Here is a 26302-nt window from a genome sequence, read left to right as displayed (position 1 = left end):
CTTTAACCCCTTCCATGCCAGAGTGGGGCAGCTGCCCCACTGTAGAAATGAATAATCCTTTGCATTCTGGAAAATTGATTAGTTCACACAAATGAGAGCAGCAGTGATAAAATTCAACATTCCTACTTGACAACCCCTTCACTAACACACTGTGGACAGAATGCTGTCCTACTCTATCTCTCTGCTCCATCTGTAAGTAAGAAGGGTTTTGCTGTACTCAAAACAGCATGGCTCTGCATTTTTCTGTAGTTCACCTGCTCAGAAGAATGGAACAAATGAGTTGTACACCAAAACACAGCTGGTAGGTCTAATTTTAGGCCTATTTGCCTTGACAGTGTTCTTTTAATAATCTCTCTCTATTTGGGAATTCATAGATTCACTTAGGACATATCCTCAAGTGAACTAACCAGTCCTTGAAACTACTGCTCACGTATTATGAGTCTGATTTTAGCAATGTATCATCAGATTGCACTTGTAAACAATGGTTTGACCATGAGTTCTTCCTCTTGTGTGGCTGCAAAACTAGAAGACTTCACGCTGCTGTAACATCATTGAGAGCATAAACCTCACAGAGAGCTCCCATAAAAACTAAATGATCTCAGAGTCGTAGAAATTAGAGATGGAAAGAACCAAATCCAGCTTGTGATGTTTCAGTGAAAATAAATGTGTTATGAGCTTCTGAACAAGACCTAGGTCCTGTGACAAGAAAACTGTTAAAGCCAAAGTGAAAATACACACAGGCGTCTTTCCAGCTTTTTTTTTTTTTCAGAAAGGAAAAATTCCACAATAAAATTAAAATGTCTTAGAGTTTTCAGTAGATAAATGGAGTTTCCAGCACAATATTTTACTGGAACTTTACCTCAGTAATTGGGTATTTAATACCATCTTGAGCAGGCATGGGTGAACCTCAAGGAATTTAGATTTTACGAACATCTCAGACCACCTTTTGTGTTCGTAAAGTTACTTTGAATTTTCAAAATCTTTTATTCCTTTTACATGAAAACTTCCCCCACGATAAATCACTTGCAAACTCCCCCCCCCCCCACAAAGTTTTGCTAGTTAAAGAGAAGCCTGTGCTATTCAATAAAGAATACAGGAACTCTCCAAAAGCCAAGGTGGCACAGGTGCACCACTATCTATTGTATACATACAGTATATATCTTTTATTCCCTATATGTGGTATTATGTATCCTGTACTGATGTGGAACCACTGCAACAAATGAATGCTGTCTGCCACAAGCCTTCTAATTTATGCTGGGAGGATGGGACAAAAACACAGGAGCACAAGGGGAGTGCAAAGGTGAGCTCTATGCTACCTTTAACCCCAATTTATCCTGTGTGCATACCTCTGCTGAAGTTAAAAATCTCACCCCTTAAATGTTATTCCAATGCCTTTCACATGGCTAGTGAACATAAATGAAAGCTATTCCACTGTGATTCTGTATCAGAGGAAAATCCAGCTGTAAAATTCATTGCAAATCAGTTTCTACATCACAAATACTGTTCTGTGCACTTTTCCCCCGAGCTGCCTAATTTTATTTCAGAATAAAAACGATTCCCAAATGTTCTTGGTTAGTTCATATAAAGGTTAAACATAAACCAGAAACCAACAATGATTATCGTTAAGCATTCCTGTGTCAAATATCTCACTGATGCAAAATGATAAAACCCCAGAATGTCATTCTTTTCAGGTATGGACGAACCTTTAATACTTTTACAACTATTCATATTTTACCATGTTCCTGTGAATACTTCTTTCATCCATATTATTTCATTTTTTTGGGTTGTCGTCTGCTTATCTCTGGTAAAAATCAGTGTCACAAACTGCAAAAAACTCAAACTGTTCACGGCGCATTACTACTGCAAGAGGCAATGAACACTAGAGAGCTAATGTGATACTATTTAGCTTGGCTAACTGATAATGTGGAATTTAACTCTGAAAGGTGATTTAATAAACTGGCACCTTCTTACTCTCACTTTCTCCCTCTTGGCCAGATCCTGCAAGGGGAGAGTGTCACCTTTCCTCCTCCCCAAGCCACTCCCAGGTCTCTCTCTGTTAGGACAGACTCTTCCCCTCAGAGGAGTCCATGTCAAGCACATTTGCAGTGGTCACCCTCCTAAGTACAGGGACTGATCTCTTCTGACTGTCCCCAGGGGTTCAATCCACTCCAGAAATGGGATGGGAAGGAAAAGGAACAAATGATGGCACAGCCCCATTATCTTTTGTACTGCTAGCACCATTTATGTACTCTTTTAAGGGGTGGTGGGACATGGACATCTTGTGAGGCAGGCTGAAGTTGCATTGCCCTCCCTGGAGTCCAATGCCTCACAGGCAAAATTTGGCCCAATGTGTATTCATTCATATTTTCTTACATTATTAAGTTTTTACTAGTTTTTATTCCTGTTAGCCCTGCCAAGCCAACACAGCTACAGGACATAGAGCTGGATTCTCTTCTGCCTGGTGTTAACCAAGTTACGATTACAGAATATTTGTTTCAGAGTAACAGCCATGTTAGTCTGTATTCGCAAAAAGAAAAGGAGTACTTGTGGCACCTTAGAGACTAACCAATTTATTTGAGCATAAGCTTTCGTGAGCTACAGCTCACTTCATCGGATGCATACTGTGAAAAGTGTAGAAGATCTTTTTATACACACAAAGCATGAAAAAATGGGTGTTTACCACTACAAAAGGTTTTCTCTCCCCCCACCCCATTCTCCTGCTGGTAATAGCTTATCTAAAGTGATCACTCTCCTTACAATGTGTATGATAATCAAGCTGGGCCATTTCCAGCACAAATCCAGGTTTTCTTCCCCCCCCCCCCCCCACAAACCCACTCTCCTGTTGGTAATAGCTTATCTAAAGTAGTGGTGCCAGAGAGAACTCACCTTGATTTTCAGAGTTCAGCCTTAGTCTGCATTTGAGTTAAAACTTATAAAGAAAGCAACTATGAACTGGAAATCATGAAGAGACAGTACACATCGAATCCCATAATGCCAATCTTAAAAAAGTGAAACCACATTGTAAATGTTATATAGCCTGCTCTTCCGTGTATTCTGCATATTATAGCTAAGGTATTTATGTATGTTACACATGTGAAAATTGGAAAGTGGCTCTATCATGTACAAACATTAACACACTCCATTGTTCAGAAAGTGGCAGACATTTCTGGCTTTTTCTCAATTCTGCTTCTCCAAAATTAGATCAAAATGAAAATGCTATGGTACATAAAGTGCCTCACTGTGCGATCTATTCATATTCTCATCCCACCAGTATCATGTACTCATAATCCAATCTGTTCTATGTAAGTGATAAGTCCCACTATCATATCAGTTCATTTTTTTAGTCCAATAAGGATTGGTAGCTCTTCCCCATGGACTGCACCTTGATAGGGTAAGAAGGCTTGCGTGCTCCTGTGACCCAGAGAGCTATGCTGGTGGGAACATAACTCCTGGTAGGGTCATCTCAGCTAGACAGGTGGAAATGTAGGACCCAGACTAAAGGCAGTCCATTGGCCCTCCTTGTAGGGGCGGTTGGGTGTGGGCTAATGACTCACTCCTGTAAAAATGCCATTACAGAAACCTACACTACTGCTCAGCTTTAAAAATGTCACTCATTTAAATGTCATAAATCAATTGTATTAGATCGCATATGACATAGGTCTTTTGCAAAAACAAAAAAGAAAAACATACACAATTAAAACCAAACACCAATGTCCATGTAATACTTATAATACATTAAAATGTCAATTGGAATTTAATAAAAACTCTCTTCTATGGCACAATGCTAAAATGGCAAAAATTGCCACTGATGTGATTACTACCAGGGATTGAGAAAAGACTAAAAACATAATCTTTTGAGATGGCAATAAAGTTTTTTTTTTTTTTTTATACAAAAGAGGTAAAATCTAGCATGCTCACACAGACTGGAAAATTCTACAATCCAAAAGATAATGAGGTATGTCTTTCAGTGCTCCAGATTTACATGGGCAAAAACAAAGGTGTGAAGGAAGTTGTCCATATCCACCTTTAAGGACATCAGTTTCCATGGTTTGGAATCTTAACTGAGTACATGCCTTACGTAAAAGAGGATTTGACAACACATTCAAATATGGTTCACAAACATGGGCCATCTTCAAAGTAGAAAACCTAAAAGCAAACGTAGAATCGGGAATCATAGCCAAATTGTTTTGTTGGGTAATACCTGTCACTTTGCTTGAATAGTCGATTATGCGGATTCAAAGATATTGATAGCCAGTGAGTAACAGAAGAAAACAACCTAGCTATAATAAATTCTCCATCTCCTGAAGGCAAAGATAGGGCAATATATAATCTGGAAGAGTACAGATCTTAGACCAAAATTTAAGAAAACCAATACAAGCTTTACAACTTACAAAAAGACAGGGGTAGAATTTGGAATAATCATCCTCAAAAAATTATTTTGAACAATCTAAGGCCAGAATTTGGGCCCTAAACAAAATTTCAGACCCATAGAGCATCTGCAATATTATTTTAGCATTAAAAATTCTTAGTGCTGGGGTAACCCTGTTCCCACCAGATAAGTGGATAAAACAGAGTATCCCTTGAGCAGAACTAAGGACCTTGTGTTTGAAGTCTTTATGATACGAGGACCAATGCCCCAAATAATGAAACTTTATCCCTAAATAAGTAAAAGCAGAGACTTGTTCTACAAAGTAGCCTTCTATCTTCCACTCAGTTTGCACAGGCTTCTCCCCCAAAATCATTATCTTGGTCTTATTATAATTGAGAACAAGGTCTTGAGAATCATAATAAGAGGAAAAACAAGATAACTGGTGGAGGCCTCTTGGAGTTTGTGATAAACAGCCATGTCAGCGACATATAACAGCACTGGTCTAGATCTACCCTTTATTTGAGAAATTATCTTCCTTTTAAACATTCCCCACATTATTAATATATAAATAAAAAAGAAGAGGCTCTAGAAGGTAACCCTGGTGTACTCCTCAAAAGTAGGGAAAGCATTAACACATTCTCTATTGACTTTAGTTCTTACCCTAGCCAGATTGCCCTGGTGTAGAGTCTCCAAAATATGCAAAAGCCTTAGATCAATACCCATCCTTCTTAATTCCCCCCCAAAGTTTATCTTGGTTAATAGAATCAAATGCCATGTTTAGATATATAAAAGCAGCATACAATTTAGTACTCTTAACCAGAGTTTATTTATACACATATAAAATTAAATAAACCCTTCAATTGTGTCTCTACCAGCCCAGAAACCAAACTGCTCTTTGTGTAGTTGATTAGCCTATACTTTACATTTTTTCCTAATCTCTAAATTTTTAGAATTAAATGTTTACTTCCCCCTCCCTCACCCCCATATCCTCCCCATTTTATTCTGAGTCTCTGTGGGAATGCCTGGATGAGCAAATTCATGTGGTAGTTTTCAGTTCTCAATGGCTCATCTAATTATTTTGGGAGATTTTAATGCTTGATTAGGTCCTTAAATGAACGCAGTATCAACGAGTAAAACATTGAGGAGACTTTTTTGGAACTTCCCTCTCTAAACTCCAGTGATGAGCTGGTTAACACCTCCAGACAAAAAAATAAAGGCTTTATTAGATAAATTTAATCTGATACCTGCAAATGGAAGAAATGATGGGGATAAAGGAGGATATTTTACCCGTACAACTTAATTTAGTTGGGATTGGTCCTGCTTTGAGCAGGGGGTTGGACTAGATGGCCTCCTGAGGTCCCTTCCAAACCTGATATTCTATGTTTCTATGATACAGTAGAACCTCAGAGTTACAAACACCAGAGTTATGAACTGACCAGTCAATCACACACTGCATTTGGAACCAGAAGTACGCAATCAGGCAGCAGAGACCAAAAAACAAAAAAGGCAAATAACGTACAGTACAGTGCTGTTTTAAACAGTTAAACAAACTATTAAAAAATAAAGGGAAAGTTTAAATTTTTTTTGGCAAGGTAAGGAAACTGTTTCTGTGCTTGTTTTATTTAAATTAAGATGGTTAAAAGCTGCATTTTTCTTTTTCATAGTAAAAGTTTCAAAGCTGTATTAAATTCCAATGTTCAGTTGTAAACTTTTAGAAGAACAACCATAACATTTTGTTCAGAGTTACGAACATTTCAGAGTTATGAATAACCTCTATTCCCAAGGTGTTCATAACTCTTAGGTTCTATTTTATTACACTGACTGGTGGTAATGTTATAGATTATATTTTTATCCCTATCATTAATCGGTCTTTCTACAGGGATTGTTCTTTACTTTCTTGTCAGATAGTGACCACCAACTTCTCTCTATAATTATGAATGATGTGCCCTTTTATTTCTAATGGGTGACGATGCCTTAATTACTCCTTTGGAGTAATGTGCTTGTAAAAGACTAAAATGGACCCCTGCTATTCATAAGAAATTATTTAGAGGAGGAAGACGCTGATGTTAGAGTTCCCAGAGACACAATTATTAAGTCTGAAAATTCCTTTCAAATTTGTGAATCATAGTAGTTGCTGGTGAAGTCCTTACAACCACTTGTCTATAAACAAATAGATTTTGGTTTTAATAATCCCCCAAATTCTTTCAAAAATAAGCACTCTTGGTGTGATGTGGACTGTGTGAAGGAAAAGTCTTCTCTAGTGCTCATAGCTAAGGCTATGTCTAGGAAGTCACATCCCTGACATTTTCTGCTTCAGCCCCTGGAGCCAGGGGACTGGAGCTGGCAGCTCCCAGGGCCCCGGCAGGGTTCCAGTGACAGGCGACAGCCTTGCATGAGGGGGTGAGGATTGGGGGGAATCCGGCAGCTCCCGCCCACCATGGTAGCAGGAGAAACCATGGAGCTGCAGCAGCAAATGTCACAGACAGGTCATGGCTTCTGTGAATTTTTGTTTATTGCCCAGGACCTGCCTGTGACTTACTAAAAATAACCATGACAAAATCTTAGCCTTACTCATAGCTAATAGAATAAGATAAAAGCTCTCACCTAATATACTTCAGAATTTAGTAGCCTCCAGAAGAAGTTATAAAGGTTTATTATAACATAAAAAACAAAAATATGTTAGATCAGTGCACAATGATTTTGAAGTAGCAGCAAAAACTAAAAATTCTTCCATATTTTGGAAGGTGGCGGCCTCTGCTTTGGTAGGTATACTCCAGTTTAGGAGCCCCATATTAATGATGAAGCCTGGATAGCATATTTTGGCCAGGTTTTTAAAAAAAACTGGTTGGGGAATCATTAATCTAATTCTACCATAGTTGATGCAATGAGGAATTCTCTCCTTGATTTACCACTTTCGCCTTCAGCAACAGACAGTGAAATCCAGTCATTTATTTTAGCCCAATAATAGGGAAAAGCTCCAGAGGAAGATTTTTCTTTCCACTGAAGTTGTTCAGGAGACTCCTGATTGGTGATCCCCAATCTTGGCTAAATTATTTACTGTCATGAATCATTCTGGATGGATTCTATCTGTCTGGAAGTCTAGTGTCATAGTCCCTATTTTAAAAAAAGGGGACAAAAAATCCTGCTTCATATAGACCTATTAGATGTGGCAGGAAAAATGTATTCTAGATTTTTACTACCTAAACTTGAAACTCGGTTCACCTTAATTCAATTAGATCTAGAAGACAGACGATGATAAAAAGTAGCCAAATCCACAAGCAAGCTACTCCGCTGATGAATTTGTTCTCTCCTAAATTCATAATCAAAATTGATATGTGGAACATGTGGACACTATATGAGCCTGATAAAATGGTCCAAATAACAAAAGAAATAGACAGATATAAATTAGGTATACTAAGCCCAAGTAAAATGAGATGAGTAACATCAGGAGAAATAACTTTGTCAACTGGGCACATTGTACTATAGTCTGTGCTACTGAATGATTCACACAGAGATGGCATGGGTCTGATACTATAAAAGAGAGCAGATAAAAGCCTGATAGACCGAGCACCAGTTTCAGAAAGGATTATAACAGTATGATTTAAATCAAAGTTCCAGAAAGTGTCCACTGTTCAATGCTATATTCCAAAGAAATCAAGCCAGTCAGGGGAAAAAAGAAAACTTCTACAAACCGCTACAGAGCATAATAGCAGGGTCATGCAAAGAGTAAATGGAAACATGAATGCTAAAGTAGGGAACAACAATACTGCTAGAGATGTAATTATGGGGCAATAAGACCTCAGTGAAATGACCAAAAATGGTGACATGTTCGCTGATTTTTATGGAATGAATTATCTGGTCACTGGAGGAGCTATTATCCCTCATTGTACTTTTCACAAGGCAATTTAGAGGTCACCAGACCACAGAACAGGCAATCAAACTGATCACTTTACAATTTGGTGCAAATGGAGATGAACTTGAGAAAATGTACGTAATAGGGATAGGGCACATGTAGGAATGGAGCACACACTAGTGGCAAGCAAATTGAGAATAAAAATAAGAACAAAAAAGGGAATTGAACAACAGAGATTCCAATGTTATAACATCAGCAGGCTAAAACAGACAACATAACAAGAGTTTAGAATTGTGCTAGCGAATATATACCAAGCCCCGGAAGATGAAAATGATGGAACAGTAGAAGGCAAATGGAAACATGTAAAGGAAACTTTCACCAAAACCTGCGAAGAAATGCCGAGATTTAGAAAGAAATACCACTGTAGAAAATAAAAGAAAGCTGCAAAATCAAATAAACTAAATCAAGCAAGAACAAGAACTCAGAAACAGAAACTGAACGGGGAATATGCTGTAATGAACAGAGGTCAGAAAAATTGCTAGGAAACACAAACAAGATTTTACAGACAAAATTACAACAGCTGCTCAGGTCGCCACAGTACAAAACAATATAAAGACACTGTACAATATTACTAGACAGTTGTCGAGAAGAGAAAACAAACAGTAACCAGCCAGTCTAAGACAACAAGGGTAACTTAATAATGAAGACAGCAGAACAATAAAATATATGGAGGCAGTTCTTTAGCCAACTACCGAGAGGTGAGCCAGTGGTCAAGCACCCAGATTTGGAGGAAGAAGCAGATTGGGGATGTCAAATTAGGACCTGTCATCACAGTTGCCAACTTTCACGTGGTAAATAAGCTCCACGACTTTCACAATAAGCCAAAAATCAAGCTAATCCCATTTCAAAACAAGGCCAAAACAAGCCAATCCCTAAGAACTGAAACACTCTATGTGACTAGATCCCCACCACCACCAGCGTGCAGTCTGGGACTGTGGTGGGCCTGTTGTGCACCCCTGACTCTCTCCCCTGCCTTGCCCCTGTTTGCTGAGAGCCAATCAAAAAAGAAGCTGCAACAAGCCAAACAAGAAACACGCTGCAAACCAAAAACTAGCCAACAAGCAACTCACAAGCCAATTAAGCCAAAAACAAGCCCAATTTCTGCGTTTTTTTCATGGGTTTGGCATATCTGACTGTCATTAGAGTAAAACTAGAGAGAGCAGTCAGTCCATTAAAAGTGGAAAGGCACCAGGTCTGGACAATATCCCAGTGGAGGTCCTTAAGACAGACTTCAAGAACAAAGTAGATATACAGATAGGCCTCTTATAAAAGATATGTGAAGAAAAAGAAAATACCAAATGAGTGGGAAAATGGTCATACAGTAAAGCTGCCAAAGAAAGGACATCTCAGTCAGTGCAAAAACTGGAGAGGCATTCAATTGCTGTTCATCCCAAAGTAAAGTATTTATATGGCATTATCCTAGACAGACTAAAGACAGAATTAGATTCAAGGCTATGGCAAGCAAAGGCATAATGCCAAGGGAAGGATTGGTAGCAACAGACAGCTGCTCAAGGAGAAGGTGCCAGATACAAGCTGGACAATTGTTGAAAAAGTATTGTCATTCCACTGTTTTTCTTTTTAAGTGGAAGACTCCCAGGGGTTCTGTAAAAATTCCAGGTCCCAAACCCAACAGTTTAATTCTGTGTCTCCAGGACAGAATCTCAGCAGTGGCAGCTCCCTTCAAAATCAATCCACCTTCTGAGAGAAGGGAGGTTCTTATATACTCCGCTCTCTTCCAGCATATCTGCAGGGATGGCCTACAGTTTCCATCAGCCTTGCAGGCTAAAAGACACACGGTAGTTCCTGCCATTACTCTTGGAGAGTTTGGAACTTGGGCTGGAAACAGACACAGCAATTTGAAATTTCTTCCTGAACTACCCACTATGTTCCTGAGACTACATCCTCTCCCTAAACACCCATGTTCCATATCCTCAAGATTTGAAAGGCTAGTACCGCTGTCAGTGGTGGCTTCCTTCACCAGTTTTAAAGAGCCAGTATTCCCTCCTTAAAAGAGTAATATCATTAGCCCAAGGTGTTCTCTTGACAATGGCTTTGGAACTTAGTGATATTTTCTCTTATTAGCTGAGCTTAGCTCAATATCCTGTGTCTGTGCAGCACTGTTTGTATTTGCTCTCTGCCCTGAGCAGGAATTTTCCCTTCATCCATCATTCATAAGTTGCTGCAGCAATTTCACAGAATCAGTACATATTGTGAAAGAATTAAGGATAAAAATATTTTTATTCTTTAAGCAACCAGACAAAAAAGACTAACTGTGTATGGATTTCCTTGTATATAGATTTCTTTACTTCTTGTTTATCTATATTTTTCAGTTAGATCCTTGTCAATAAGTAAAGAAAAGAGGAAAACATTGTGGTCTACTTCGGGGAGTTTAAGCTAGATATGTAAAGTGCACATACTCAGCCAAACCCTGATCTCATTTACCCCAATATTAATCCAAGAGCAGCTCCACTGAGGTCAGTGGATTTATATTGGTGTAAAATAGTGTGAGATCAGGCCAAACTCTCTAGGATTGCTGATCACTCCACTCCCTGGACTGATGTTAGACTCCCACCTAATATAATACTCTAGAAGAACTTGTGTTACTTAGGAACATTGGTCAAAGATTCCATTTTCTTACCATTTTAGCATCAGAAGTTACACTGACTGAAAATTTTCAGTATTTAATTGCAACCAGTAAAAAGATAAAATAAAGAACTATGTCACATAGTTAAAACAACAACATGTTAGAATCATAGGGTCAACTTCAATTAAATCGAAGTTATAGCAGGTGTATATTTGGAATGAATTTACAAAACAGGCCATGTAAAGCGCATCTACAAAATTCATTTTCAATATACAATTAACATCCATAATGAGAGGTGTGCATGCAAATTTTATATGGTGCAATCTAGGCAGACTGTTTTGAAAATGTAGTCCATCTGATGCATATTTAATCTGTTGACATCGTGAATATTTGTATGTTCATAGGGAAGTGTCATCTTACTAGCCCATTGCTAAGTTTGCTTATAGGCTTCTCATTACATCCTTCCTCTCCAAAATGGGGCTGGGGGTACCGCACCAAAAATAGTTTGACATCCTCTTCTTTTTCTGTCCAATAAGCTTTGAGGTAAAGAGAAGGAAGGACTTCCAGCTCTTGCAGGAGCAGAGTGCTTTAGAGGGGATTATTGTCCAGTAGTTATTAGCCTGAATGATAGTGGTTGTGATATGGTATGGTATAAGAAGAGGGGGATTTTGAAATAGAGAAAAATCAGAGGAGAATGTGAGTTCTAGAAAAAGTGAACAGAATTGCAAATCCTTTTCTCTTCCCCACCACACCCAGACAAAATGCATGGATATGTGCAGTAGGCTCATCTAAAAGACAACTTGGAGTATGTGCTTATAAAAGTGCTAGAATACAACACAACAACAACTGATAACATATTTGGCTCTTATTTTTTTCTTTTTCATGTGATGCGTGATTCTTTCAGGCTTTCAACTGTGCGGCCAAAGTTATTTGCTGTAGTTGCGATAAAACAATGAGACATGCTAAGCCTGGAATTCATGCTGGCAAACCTTCACTCAGATACTATCTAATGTACAAGCCGTGCATTGCTAGCAATATGCCGCTGTTTGCCTATATGAGGAAAAATAGCAATGATTGCCCATTGAACAACACATTCCTAGCTTCTCTCCCTTCTCCGCAGTCACTAAACAAACTGTGAAAGCACTAGGACTTTAGTAGAGCAAATAATTCTGGAACATTTGCCACAGATGAGACAATTTGATCCTGTCATTCCAGCTCCAACAATTTTCCTTCCATTTTTAGAGAATGTAGTGGAGATTCACACTTGGAGTATGGATTTGGCAGGAGTAGCAGCTGTGGCCCAAGTAATGAACTTATTACAAAGGAGTATGCTTACTATTAATGCCAGTAGAGAGAGTTCTCTCTGTTTCTATGAAGCAGATGTAGGATATTCCCAAGAACATCTGTCTGGTTCTTGGCGGGCTGCAGACTGAAATACCTAATGTGCCAGATATGAGGATCTGTTTATGAGCAACTGCTAATCCATCTGCCATATTAGACACTTGACACTGTGAGAGGAAGCTCCACATTGTAGCAGACAATACCATGAAACAAAGGCATAGTATATACTCGTGTATGCTTTTCCCGCCACTTCAAACTTCCTCAGCAATAGAAATGTGTAAATACTCAAAAGGTTTAGTGATAAAATAAAAGCTGCCAGTTCACTGTAAAGATAGCATGACCTCTTTTATTCACTAACTTACTGAGTTTCATCAAATTCTGAACCACTTAGTTTCCCCTAGTTTGTCAAAAGCATGACAAACAATGAATTCACCTACATATGAAAACGTAAACTGGCCTGATTTTGTTTGAAAGGTACACACACATTTGTGAATCTTTTAGCAAACCTGGGTTTTGTTTCCAGATTCTAATGAAAACTGAAACCAGTCAAGTTGAGTATGATTCTCCACACCTCTGGGCCCATTAGCTCAGCTAGCAGAAGGACCCTCTTAAGTATTTGTGCAGGTCTGATATATTGCATTAGGTAGAGGGCAGCGGTACATACAAAGCAGCTTCTCAGCATGGAAGGAGGTCACTAAGAACCTAACATTTTCCATTCCAAATGCCAGCAGTAGTTCAAGCCATGTTATGCTAATGTTCATGACAAGGTAGTCAGGCAATCAAGATAGAAAGCATTAGACCCAGGAGAGAACCTAAACAAACACAATAATGGACATTACTCTGAGCAGTTATGTTATGAACTGTAAACAAACTCTGACTGATTAAATACAGCAACAGAGAAATAAACCAAAACAACATAGCATGCTATCACCGGCTATAGCACCCACAATTATCAGACCTGGCTGGCAAGTCTACAATAATTAGTTTTGAAAAGCCTTGGTCTGATGCTGTCTCTTCTGGATATATATCAAACATGGACTCAGTCTGCGAGAGGCAATCAGATGCCTGGAATTAGACTATAAAATTATCTGATCCAAATGGTATTGTTTTGCTCCATTAACTACCATGTATCAAAAAATCAATGCTCTTTACAGAGCTCCAGAATGGCCACCTCTGTGATTCTGCTCGGTAACCCAATGCAACATATTTTTACCAGGTTTGTGGAGATGAAACTGACACTAAAGTGACAACCTTTACTAAGGCTTATGAAGGGACCTGCAAATTGAAAATAGAATGGAAATAAGATGGGTACCCTTCAGGAGAACCTACAGAATGTTATGGGGGGAGGGTAATCAAATGCAAAACATTTCAATCCTTTAAAGCCATACCCTTTTTCCTCCCACTTTGTGTGTCTATTAGTAGCTTTCAGCTATTGGCATCTATCTGGTAAGGAAGGTCACTCGAGAAAGGCAACAACAGATGCTAATCTGAGCAAACTAGAAAGACAGCCAGTGGTATTTATAGTAGTTACAAAAGTATGAGCCACAACCTCTACATACTCAAGGAAAATGGAAGGCACAAGTCTGGAGGAAGTCTAATGGTAGCAGATCTTCTAATTCAGCCAACACGATATGCCCACTACTCTGAATGGCCACCCCAGCAAAGGTATTTACTGAGCCTCAAGTGACCTATTACAAGCCTAGACAGTCCTATGCTTCCACCCCAACTTGTCATAGTAGTTCATAGATTCATAGATACTAAGGTCAGAAGGGACCATTATGATAATCTAGTCCGACCTCTTGCACGACGCAGGCCACAGAATCTCACCCACCCACTCCTGCGAAAAACCCCTCACCTATGTCTGAGCTATTGAAGTCCTCAAATCGTGGTTTAAAGACTTCAAGGAGCAGAGAATCCTCCAGCAAGTGACCCGTGCCCCATGCTACAGAGGAAGGCGAAAAACCTCCAGGGCCTCTTCCAATCTGCCCTGGAGGAAAATTCCTTCCCGACCCCAAATATGGCGATCAGCTAAACCCTGAGCAAATGGGCAAGATTCACCAGCCAGATACCCAGGAAAGAATTCTCTGTAGTAACTCAGATCCCACCCCATCACAGGCCTTTGGGCCTATTACCATGAATATTTAAAGATCAATTAATTACCAAAACCATGTTATCCCATCATATCATCTCCTCCATAAACTTATTGAATTTAATCTTAAAGCCAGATAGGTCTTTTGCCCCCACTGCTTCCCTTGGAAGGCTATTCCAAAAGTTCACTCCTCTGACGGTTAGAAACCTTCACCTAATTTCAAGTCTAAACTTCCCAATGACCAGTTTATATCCATTTGTTCTTGTGTCCACATTGGTACTGAGCTTAAATAATTCCTCTCCCTCTCTGGTATTTATCCCTCTGATATATTTATAGAGAGCAATCATATTTCCCCTCAACCTTCTTTTAATTAGGCTAAACAAGCCAAGCTCCTTGAGTCTCCTTTCATAAGACAGGTTTTCCATTCCTTGGATCATCCTAGTAGCCCTTCTCTGTACCTGTTCCAGTTTGAATTCATCCTTCTTAAACATGGGAGACCAGAACTGCACACAGTATTCCAGGTGAGGTCTCACCAGTGCCTTATATAACGGTACTAAAACCTCCTTATCTCTACTGGAAATACCTCGCCTGATGCATCCCAAGACCACATTAGCTTTTTTCACGGCCATATCACATTGGCGGCTCAGTCATCCTATGATCAACCAATACTCCAAGATCCTTCTCCTCCTCCGTTACTTCTAATTGATGCGTCCCCATCGTATAACTAAAATTCTTGTTATTAATCCCTAAATGCATGACCTTACACTTCTCACTATTAAATTTCATCCTATTACTATTTCTCCAGTTTACAAGGTCATCCAAATCTTCCTGTATGATTTCCCGGTCTCTCTCTAAATTGGCAATACCTCCCAGCTTTGTATCATCCGCAAACTTTATTAGCACACTCCCACTTTTTGTGCCGAGGTCAGTAATAAAAAGATTAAATAAGATTGGTCCCAAACCTGATCCCTGAAGAACTCCACTGGTAACCTCCCTCCAGCCTGACAGTTCACCTTTCAGTAGGACCCGCTCTGGTCTCCCTGTTAACCAATTCCTTATCCACCTTTCAATTTTCATATTGATCCCCATCTTTTCCAATTTAACTAATAATTCCCCATGTGGCATGGTATCAAACACTTTACTGAAATCTAGGTAAATTAGATCCATTGAGTTTCCTTTGTCTAAAAAATCTGTTACTTTCTCAAAGAAGGAGATCAGGTTGGTTTGGCACGATCTACCTTTTGTAAAACCATGTTGTATTTTGTCCCATGTACCACTGACCTCAATGTCCTTAACTACTTTCTCCTTCAAAATTTTTTCCAAGACTTTGCATACTACAGATATCAAACTAACAGGCCTGTAGTTACCTGGATCACTTTTTTTTCCTTTCTTAAAAATAGGAACTATGTTAGCAATTCTCCAATCATACAGTACAATCCCTGAGTTTACAGATTCATTGAAAATTCTTGCTAATGGGCTTGCAATTTCATGTGCCAATTCCTTTAATATTCTTGGATAAAGATTATCTGGGCCCCCCCAATTTAGTCCCATTAAGCTGTTCGAGTTTCGCTTCTACCTCAGATATGGTAATATCTACCTCCATAGCCTCATTCCCATTTGTCATGCTACCATTATCCCTAAGATCCTCATTAGCCTCATTAAAGAGTGAGGCAAAGTATTTGTTTAGATATTGGGCCATGCCTAGATTATCCTCGACTTCCACTCCATCTTCAGTGTTTAGCGGTCCCACTTCTTCTTTCTTTGTTTTCTTCTTATTTATATGGCTATAGAACCTTTTACTACTGGTTTTAATTCCCTTTGCAAGGTCCAACTCTACTTGACTAATAGCCTGTCTCACTTTATCCCTACATGTTCTGATCTCAATAAGGTAGCTTTCCGTGCTAATCCCTCCCATCTTCCACTCCCTGTATGCTTTCTGCTTTTTCTTAATCACCTCTCTGAGATGCTTGCTCATCCAGCGTGGTCTACAACTCCTACCTATGAATTTTTTCCCCTATCTTGGGATGCAGGCTTCCAAAAGCTTCTGCAGCTTTGATTTAAAGTAATCCCAGGCATCCTCTGCCTTTAGATCCATAAATTCTTCTGTCCAATCCACTTCCCTAACTAATTTCCTTAATTTTTGAAAGTCAGCCCTTTTGAAATCAAAAACCCTAGTTGCAGATTTATTTTTGTTAATCCTTCTGTTCAGTTTGAACTGAATTAGCTCGTGATCACTTGAACCAAGATTGTCCCCTACAACCATTTCTTCTATGAGGTCCTCACTACTTACCAAAACCAAATCTAAAATGGCATCCCCTCTTGTTGGTTCAGCAACTACTTGATGAAGGAATCCATCATCTATCGCATCTAGGAAAATCTGAGCCGTATTATTATTACTAGCACTCGTCTTCCAGTCTATATCTGGGAAATTAAAGTCTCCCATGATCACGCAGTTTCCATTAGTATTTACTTCATTAAAAACATTAAAGAGGGCTCTATCCATATCCAAATTAGATCCCGGCGGTCTATAGCACACCCCAAGCACTATCCCAGGAGAGGCTCTAGTAGTTTTCTTCCACAATGTAATTTTTACCCAGACGGACTCTGTCTTATCCGTTCCATCACTTCTTATTTCTTTATATTCTACCTCATCATTGATATACAGTGTTACTCCACCACCTTTACCTTTATTTCGGTCTTTCCTAAACAGCACATACCCTTCAATACCTGTAGTCCAGTCATGACTACTATTCCACCATGTTTCTGTTATCCCTCTAATATCTGGTTTCACTTCCTGCACCAGTAGCTCTAGTTCCTCCATTTTGTTATCTAGGCTCCTCACATTGGTGTACAAACATCTTAATTTTTGCTGTTTGGCCTCTCTCACATTCTGTACCCTATTAGGCACGGTCATTCTACAGCCAGTATAACCTATTAGACTGGTATCCACACTGCCCTTCCTCCTTGTATACATTCTTCTACCTACGGCTGTATCCTTTCTTACTTCGTTTTCTTCCCTCTCAATGCTAAAATCCGGTGTGGAGATTACCTGGACATCTCCCAACCATCTCCCCCAGATTCCTAGTTTAAAGCTCTCTGAATCAGTTGTGCCAGCCTCCATCCTAGAAGTCTATTTCCTTCCCTACTCAGTTGAAGTCCATCCCGAGAGAACTGTCCTCTGTCCATGAATGCCTCCCAGTGGCCATACTTCCCAAAGCCCTCCTTATAGCACCACTGCCTAAGCCATCTGTTGATAGTCATAATCTTGTCACACCTTTGTTGCCCTTGTCTAGGAACAGGCAAAATCCCACTAAAGATCACCTGAGCCTCGATTTCCTTAAACGTCTTCCCCAGCCTAGCATAGTCTCCCTTAATACTTTCCAGTGAGAATCTAGCAGTATCATTTGTTCCCACATGAAGGATAATTAGGGGATTCTTTCCCGCTCCCTTTAGAATCCTTTTCAACCTCAGGTCTACATCCCGTATCTTAGCACCTGGAAGACAGCACACCCTTCTATTCTCTGGATCAGCTCTGGTTACAGGCCTGTCTATTCTTCTCAGTAAAGAGTCCCCGATCACATAGACCTGCCTTTTCCTGGTGACGGTGCTATTCTCCAGTCTATCCCCTGTTCCCTCTGGCTGCAAGTTCTTTCCATTCCTATTCTCCCTTGTAATCCTCTTCAACCCACCCTGTATCCTCCTGGAGCTCATATTTGGGGTAGTCTCCATTGACTCTTCCCCTTTTCCTATAGGACTAGTCTCTCTTCTCTTCTTCCTTGCCCTTCCACCTTCAGTGACTACCTGCTGAGCTCCTTCTTCATTTTCCAACTCTGCAAACCGGTTCTTGACCTCTATTTCTCCTTCACTAGCCCATCTTTTCCTCTGACTGGTTCTTTTAGTCACATGCTTCCACTGACCACTTTCCTCACCCAGTCTCCCCTCAGAATTCCTCAGTCCTGCTTCCATCTGTAAATCTGAGCTTTTCCCTTCAGATACCTCATGTCTTTGCTCCATAATCTGCTCGAACCCCTTTCTAAACTCAACCAGACTTTCCACCTGCATCTCCAAACCTCGGATCTTTTCCTCCATCAGCTCTATCAGAAGGTATTTCATGCATACAAAACTCTTACCAGGTACCCCCTCCAGGATTATGTACATACCGCAGCTTCCATATCCAGTCATCTTCATTGTATCTTCCACTACATGGGTTACTCCCACTGGTGCCTCTGTATCTGTCATAGCCTTCCCACCTAAATCCTGTTAATCTGGGAAACAAACCACACCAAACCACCACCACCCACAGCAAAAACAAACCCCAAACAAGCACCACAATACAAACTCCCCTTACAAACTCCCACTGAAACTCCTCTGTTTAAAGCTCTGTTCGCTAGCTCCTGTGCCGCTATAGCTGTCTGGAGTTAAGGGAGCAGCTGTTAAAGAAATATTTTTATTTATTATTTACATTGCTCCAATGCCCCAAACATAAAAGGTGCTTTCCAAATGGAAGGGAAGATGCAGTCCCTGCACCAAAGAAAACACAATAATACTTTGCACATCTATAGTGCTTTCTGAGAACCTCAAATCTCTTTACAAACAAAAGTTAATGGCCTAACAATGACTTTGTGAGGGAGGTACATTTTTTTTTTAATCCCTGCTGTACAGATTGGGCAATTGAGGCCCAGAGTAGTTAAGCGACTTACCCAGGACCACACACAATAATTTGTGGCAGAGCAGAGGGTAGACCCTTGATCTTCCAACTCCCTGCTGAAATAAATAATCTAAAAGTTTTGAAGGTTTATAAATGGCTCATGCTTCAGGCCATAAATTAGCCTCTGGGTGATGAGAGCTATTGGCTATGAGCAGGTTATTCCAGAACAACCTACTGCAGAGTTTCTTGCACCGTCTCCTGAAGCATTCTGGTCACTGTCAGAAAAAGAATATTGGATTAGATGAACCACTGGTCTGATCCAATATGGCAATCCCTATGTTCCTATGTCCCTTGCATTGAATGTAGGTCCCATATTACAAATGACTCCTGTGAAGTAGGACTGTGCTATTCAAACGTTTCATTTCTAATTGCTAAGGTTTGTTGGTGTCTTGCACTGAATTCAGTTCAATTCAGTTCTTTCACTGAATTTTCGCTAACAAATAACTTGTTTTTCGTTAAGAAAATGCCACTGCTTGATAAATGGTATTTTTGACTCTGACTGTCCTGGCTACCAACTGGTTCTGAAGAGCTGGCTTAATCATATTTTGTTTCTCTTAGATTCATTGTCTAGCACTAACCATATGTTTGGCTGAGTGACTGGTGGGTAGTGTTATTGTGTCTTGATTCTTTGGCCTGTGCAAAGTTATGGTTCTTTCAGCATGTTCCATCATGAATCCTCTTTTTTCAGTAAGTTTCTAATTAGTCTATAAAAGCTGCTCCATCCTGAAGCTTAACCTATAAAGAGCACAACTCTGCTTTCAATTACACAAGAGTCAATCCAGGGTAGTTAATGGAGTTATTCCAGATTTATGCTAGTGAGATCAGAATTTGGCTTCAAGTTTCTACCCAAGAATACATTTTCATCTGTTTTGGGGAAATAAATTATTTGAGCTATTTTTGTGTTACAACTGGCAAGAAAATAGCAATTTTCTGGATAAAGACGATTCCCCCCCCTTTACATTGACTTTATTCTTGCAAAAAGCTGCTCTCCTTGACACACGAATTGAGCCCAATTGTGATATGTTGATCCATGCATGGTGGTGGTCCTTTAGGCATGGGTCTCTTCTGTCTGCAGCCGTAGTTGATCAACTTCCTTCACAAAACTATACCCGGGAGGGTGTGGCCTGAGGACAGGAAGGGGTCAGACACATTGTCCCTTTAGTCTCTTCATAAGGAATCCAAAGCAAAGTTATTAGAGCATGGCACTTTTGACAGAGCCCCTCTAAACTGTGGGATCTGTTTTTTAAATTGTGTGACCAGGGACAGCTGTGGGGGATACCATTGGAGCTATGCTTCTAGGGAGCTGAGGTGGCAGAGTGGAGCTCAAGAGCTGGTTCAAGTCATAAGGTCTCTGTGTCATAGCTCTGACTTCTAGTGGACCCCTGAGATGTGTGTGGCTCATCTGGGTTTGTAAGGTAAACACTTGGCTTCTTGCATGGGAGGGAACAAAAAAATTCAGAGGAAAATCAAGTTCTCTGCCTTCCTTCCCAAGTGTCCTCTTCTGCACCTCCCTCTGGATTTTCCATGGGGAGGGGAAATCTGGGCCTTAATTTCCTCAAACTGAATTGATCTGGGGACTTTGTCACATTAAGGAAAAAATGCCCACAGACATGTTATGCCTTCTGACACAGTAACACCATAGGGACCTTTCATGGTCAAGTCACTCTTGTATAGAATTTGACTTCAGTTTGCTTGAAATAGAGCAATTTTTCTTTTCATTAATCAGTGCAACTAGATTCTCAGCAATCAATCTCTCCCCAAGGGTTTATTATTTTAAATTGCTTGATTTGATTTAATCTTTCATATTTCAATATCAATTTATTATGAATCTGCTTTTATTTTCTGTGTTCCAATTTCTCTCACTTAGGACACGATCTCCCATCACAGATGTCAGTGGGAGTTTTGCCGCTGAGGTCAATATCTATGAAAACTTTGTATGTAAAGGCATTTTCGAGCAAACACTTTTGTGGAGCACATCTTAGCACTACATTTTAATGCCAGAGTACTCTGTACTGGTTGTTTCCTGACAATCCTTTCTTGCTGCCACTAAAACGGCTGGTTACCATTACAGTTAATTAGAAATGGTAACTATTAATGACACACATAAAAGTCTGGTTCTTAGTGGCCAATGGCTGTTGTGCATGCAGTAACTAATTGGAGGAAAGATCAGGAGAGTGCTGAGCATTTGTAAATATGGAGGTGAATAAGGGTGGTTGGGAAGAGTGAAGCGCTACAATAGGTGTTGGCAAACCCAGGGCTTAATCTTTAACTGTGATGAGTGTGGTCTGGGTCTTTAGCCATATTTTACTTCCACTGATCCAGGGATTGGTTGGGGACCAAGCAATAGGGCTGTTCCAACTTATGGTAATTGAAATGGTCCCTTAGGAGAAATTGGCTCAACATTGCCAGCAGTATTTGGGAGGGGGATTGTAGCAAGGGCAGATGCTTATTGGTCAGGTCATTCCTTTCATTGAAGGAGCTCTGAAATAGGCAGCCTCTTCAGTTGTAGTGGAGATTTTGAATTCTTGGGGGGTCAAACTTAATAAATTGGTATGTCATTTGGGTTCATACTATACTTTACCATCTCAGTTCAAGCACTTATTTTTACAGTAAAGATGTGCTGCTTCTGTAGAATCATGGATATGCCTGTGTCAAATTAATTTGAAACTGGCATTAAGATATTAGACAGAGAAAAACAGAGTGGAGAGCTCTTGAGGCAATTCAAGCCACTAGATTGTTTTTAAAAAGAATTGCAAAAAGTGGGCTGATTAAATGATTCAGCATGTAGAAATACCAGAGTTCAGAAGACACAATGGATCCCAGACTGCACTGAACATAACAGCACGTTACTGCAAGGAATTTGCTGACAAATTAACAAAGAATGGTCTCAAGCTATCCTGCTCCAAACTCCATCAATGTTTGGGTCCCACTGAGGGTGGATGAGGTTTGAGAAGAAAATGTATGAAATCATTCTTGAAACCATAGTGGTGCCTTTAGCAAGGAAGCAGGCTGATGTGGCAGGCTGTGTTCAAAACTCTTCATGGAGACAGTTGTTCAATTGAAAAAGCTCTTATTTCTCTGCAAACTCATAGGAGGACGATCAGGCAATTTGTAAAGTGGGTATGTTCACAAAATCACTTCTGCTTGATGTTTACCCTTCAGACAAGCAAGCCAAACAGGATAATCAGCCAAATAAATAATCATTATCAGTAAAATCAGTTGTGTTGGGGAAAAAAGCACATATGAGTTATTTCCCACTAGGATGTGTTGAAAAATATAACATAGGTGTTTTCTCTCTTTCCCAAAATTCTGATACCCAGACTGTAGGCATTTCAGATTGTACAGGGTCTCCATTTCATTGCTTTAATTTAGATAGAGGCATTTCTCTGGAGCTCATCACTAGAGAATCTGAGAGACTATAATTCTGTGGTCATTGTAATGACATTTTGCAAAAAGTTTCACAGAGCAAAGGTACAAGCAAAGATGGTATAAGCTTAGTGGATGAAGTGCCTGCCTTATAGCTCAGATTAGAATTTGTGGTTGTGTTTTAGTTTACAACTGTGTGATGTGGGAACAGATTTGCAAAGAGTTTAGCTCCCATTTAGCTCACAGGAAGTGAGTGATTTTCATGTGCCAAACTCCCAGCATCCCTTTCAAAAATCTGGCCCCTTACAGTGCCCAATGGGGAACTGTGTTGGTTGTTTGGATCCTTTCAGATCTGGATGTGAGTACAGAAGTTCTCAAACTGAAGTCCACCATCCTTTGAAGCCTTTTAAAGGGATACGAAGAGAGCATCTGGGATTTTTTTAGTTGATTTTCATAGAATATCAGGGTTGGAAGGGACCTCAGGAGGTCATCTAGTCCAACTCCTGCTCAAAGCAGGACCAATCCCCAATTTTTGCCCCAGATCCCTAAATGGCCCCCCTCAAGGATTGAACTCACAACCCTGGTTTTAGCAGGCCAATGCTCAAACCACTGAGCTATCCCTCCACCCTCATATTATGCACAGTTGTGCTTAATTTCACTGCTGAAGTTCTTTCCCTCCCACTCTCATATTAGAAAAGAGGTTCTTAGCTTCAGCATGTTTCAGAACTGTTGTCCTACAGTTAACAAAATATTGACTTCAGAGGTAAGGGACTCAATGGAGCTGCACCAGGGTTCACTTTGTTCACGTCTGTTATGGTTGTATTCTATATTTGGAACATACTATTAAAGAATTAAACTATTTCCCACAACACATTAATGAAAACAGTATAGCAAGAGTTAAAAAGGGATAAGACTCTTATATGAAAAAGAGTAAGATCTATAGTTACACTAGCAAGGATATAAATTGCAAGGGGCTCCAGTCATCAGGCTACTGATAATAAACGGAGCATGAGCTGGAATAAATCTCTACTTAATGTGAGGTGTTTCCAGTGGAAGGTTTCCATTCTGGAATTAGATTCCCCCATTGGCCAGACACAGCCAGAATTTGTGGAACTTTAGAGCATGGTGTAAAACCCTTTTCTCAGGTTTTACCTGTGGGTCTGGGGGAAGGGAGACTGTGAAATCTTTACCTCTGGTTAACTAGCTTAGTGATTTAGTACTTAACATAATTCATTTATTCAGACAATGGTGATAGGCACGTTAATTATAAATCAATACAATAAATTTTTCAGTTTCCTCCCCAGCACTATCTTCCCTCATCATCTAGCAAGATGATGTTGGACAGATTTCAAAAAGCCTTTTCATGTTTCACTTGCCAGATGGAGAAACACACTGAATGGTATGAAAGAAGGTGGTGGTTTGTTTTTCACTTCCAAAACGCTGCATACAAATCCTGCAGCAGGTAAGATTATTATTATGCCACAGAACAAGGGGAATACATCTTTCTCTATGGATGGACCAATATGCCTCCAGATCAAATTGACTATGTCTTTCATTTGTCACTGGACATTCCTTAAATTTGATTTTTGTTTCCTGGGCACCAGGAGGACTACAATTCTTAAAATAATATACCTTGTGGAAGACAACCCCATAAGTTTAAAACCTGGATTGCTGAAAAACAAAGCTGCTTAAAGATTAGAGAAAATCAAATTAAAACCAAAATATATTCTCTGCATAATATTCATGTTCTTAAATGCAGCAAACCACTAGGAGTAGATTCAGTATTAAAGCAAAATTGTACATTTGCAGAGAAAGCAACAAAAGTGCAATGACATTTCTCCATGTTGTAGGTTAGCAGCTGCAGGTATATAGTATAGTGCTGTAATAATATGTATGTAGTATACACTGAAGAGACAATTTGGCACAGATTATGGATATATAGGACAGGCATTGCTGATCCAAAAATATGTTACATAGAGACATTAGGAGACTTATATTTGTAAATTAAAGACAATAAAACCCACTGATATGTTTGTGCATATGTGAACTCAGAGCACTATGTGACTCGTATAATAAAAGGCAGGTTTACAGCTGGTTGAAAAACAGATCTTTTTGAAAAAGCATTATAAAATTTGTCCCTATTTTTAGTGAAAATTTTTGAATTGGAATTTTTTCCAACCACCTTTAGGTAGATTGGTATACAGATCACAAAATGATGCTAATTTATTTAATCTTAATCTAGGTTAGTGAAATTAGCAGAACCATTTTTAGAGAGAGAAATTAATGAAATGCATACCAGAGCTTTAAGTGAGTTGGTATAGAAGGAGAAGCTAGACATAATTTCAAAAAGGGAAATTTAGAAACAAAAGTTACCAAAATAAAAATCAAAATAGACATAAAAGATTCTCTGACAGGCAATATTTCTTGCATATTCGATAGTTCAAGAAATGAGCAATGATATCACTCAATTTTTGTTCAAATATGAATTTGTTCATAAATGAAATGGGTAACAATATTTTTGAAAGTTCTATCTCACAGGTAAAGCTGAGAGAACAGCAAAGCAGTGACTCAAATTGGAGAGGGTTCAGCAAAGACTCACGAGAATGATTAAAGAATTAGAAGACATGCCTTATTGTGATAGACTGAAGGAGGAGTTGTGATAATTGGGCCCTAAAAATTTACCCTAATTGTGAGCTCAGCTGTAAAAAGTGTGAGAGTTCATTAAATGTCACAATAACATATAACAACAAATGTTGATGGGAAAAGGTGTGATTGAATTAGTCCAAACAAAAAGGCCTACTGATACAACTCAAGGACTGTGGTCAGAGCATGCTTGACAAACAAGACAGCTGTGGAGCCAAAACTCAATGAACCAAAATTGATGTGTTGAAAATTAGGCCTAACAGGTGGACAAAATAATGAGGGGATAAGGTAGTTTACCCCACTCCCTTTTGGAACCTTAAAGAAAGAGACTTTGGGGAGAAAAATTGGCTACTGGAGCAAACTTCACCATCATCTCCTGGGACCCGGACATTCTTCCTCCTAATCCTGAGAAGTGTCCTGCCAGAGAGAGGGACCCAGATGACACTGCCACCTCTACCAGCTCCAGCTGAATCCCAACCATCACCTGGGATGGGAGACTTGTGTGTTCTTCCCTTTTCTCACCTTATTTCTTCTCTTTCCTATTCCTCTCCTTTTTCCTGCTGTCTAAGACTTAGCTGGCCAAGACAGTGTATTTTGCTGCACTGCTGTAAGCGGGGTTGCTGGAACAATTTGCATAGTGAGGGTGCTGAGAACCACTGAACCAATCTGTAAACCCTGTATATGATGACAACCACTTCAAGCCAGGTGGGGCGGCAGCATCCCCAGCACCCCTAGTTCCAGCACACATGGCTGTAAGCCTGTGACCAGAAAGAGTCATCGAAAAGCAATGCCCCAAACAGTCCAATTCTGGTAAAAGTTTGCCAGGTCTCTGAGTGGCTGATAAGACAGTGTGCCATGCCTGTGTTTTTCTATCAGTAAGGTTGCAAGTGAAAGTCAACACCAGAGAGAGAAGCTGCATTTTCTATCTTTGCTATTCTTTGATCTCCCTCTTGGTCATGTTTTGTCTTCTAGGAAATGGGATTGGACTTTATAACATCAACAACAATGACAGCTTCTGCTCACCTCACCTAACTTCTTCCCTTTTTCCTCTGATGCCATCGAAGAGACTGTCAAACAAGGGGCTTTCCTTCAGAAAAACTCTCTCCAACTAAAGGAAAAGGGAACAAGAAATGTTGTTAAATAGAAGCCTTGTTTAATACTTTGCATTTCAAATGCTCTGCTTTTCCTTCTTTTTCTGTATCTTCAATAAAAGATTACAAAGAATTTTCAATGGTGTTTTTGCCATGGTCCAAAGCAGGCTGATTCTGTATACCAAACCCCGAAACTTG

At 39.7% G+C, this 26302-nt stretch overlaps 1 long non-coding RNA gene across 1 annotated transcript; it reads left to right on the top strand.

The window, feature by feature from the left end:
* Positions 1-1643: 1643 nt before the first annotated feature.
* On the top strand, positions 1644-26075 carry LOC141981460 (uncharacterized). The gene is made up of 3 exons (XR_012637785.1): positions 1644-1691; positions 20872-20917; positions 25986-26075. It is a non-coding gene; the product is annotated as an uncharacterized LOC141981460 (long non-coding RNA).
* The last annotated feature ends 227 nt before the right edge of the window (positions 26076-26302 follow it).

Source organism: Natator depressus, chromosome 2 (assembly GCF_965152275.1).
Source record: "Natator depressus isolate rNatDep1 chromosome 2, rNatDep2.hap1, whole genome shotgun sequence".
Classification (NCBI taxonomy): domain Eukaryota; kingdom Metazoa; phylum Chordata; order Testudines; family Cheloniidae; genus Natator; species Natator depressus.
Note: the sequence above shows the minus strand (reverse complement) of the source record. Positions and strands in the feature narration are given on the sequence as shown.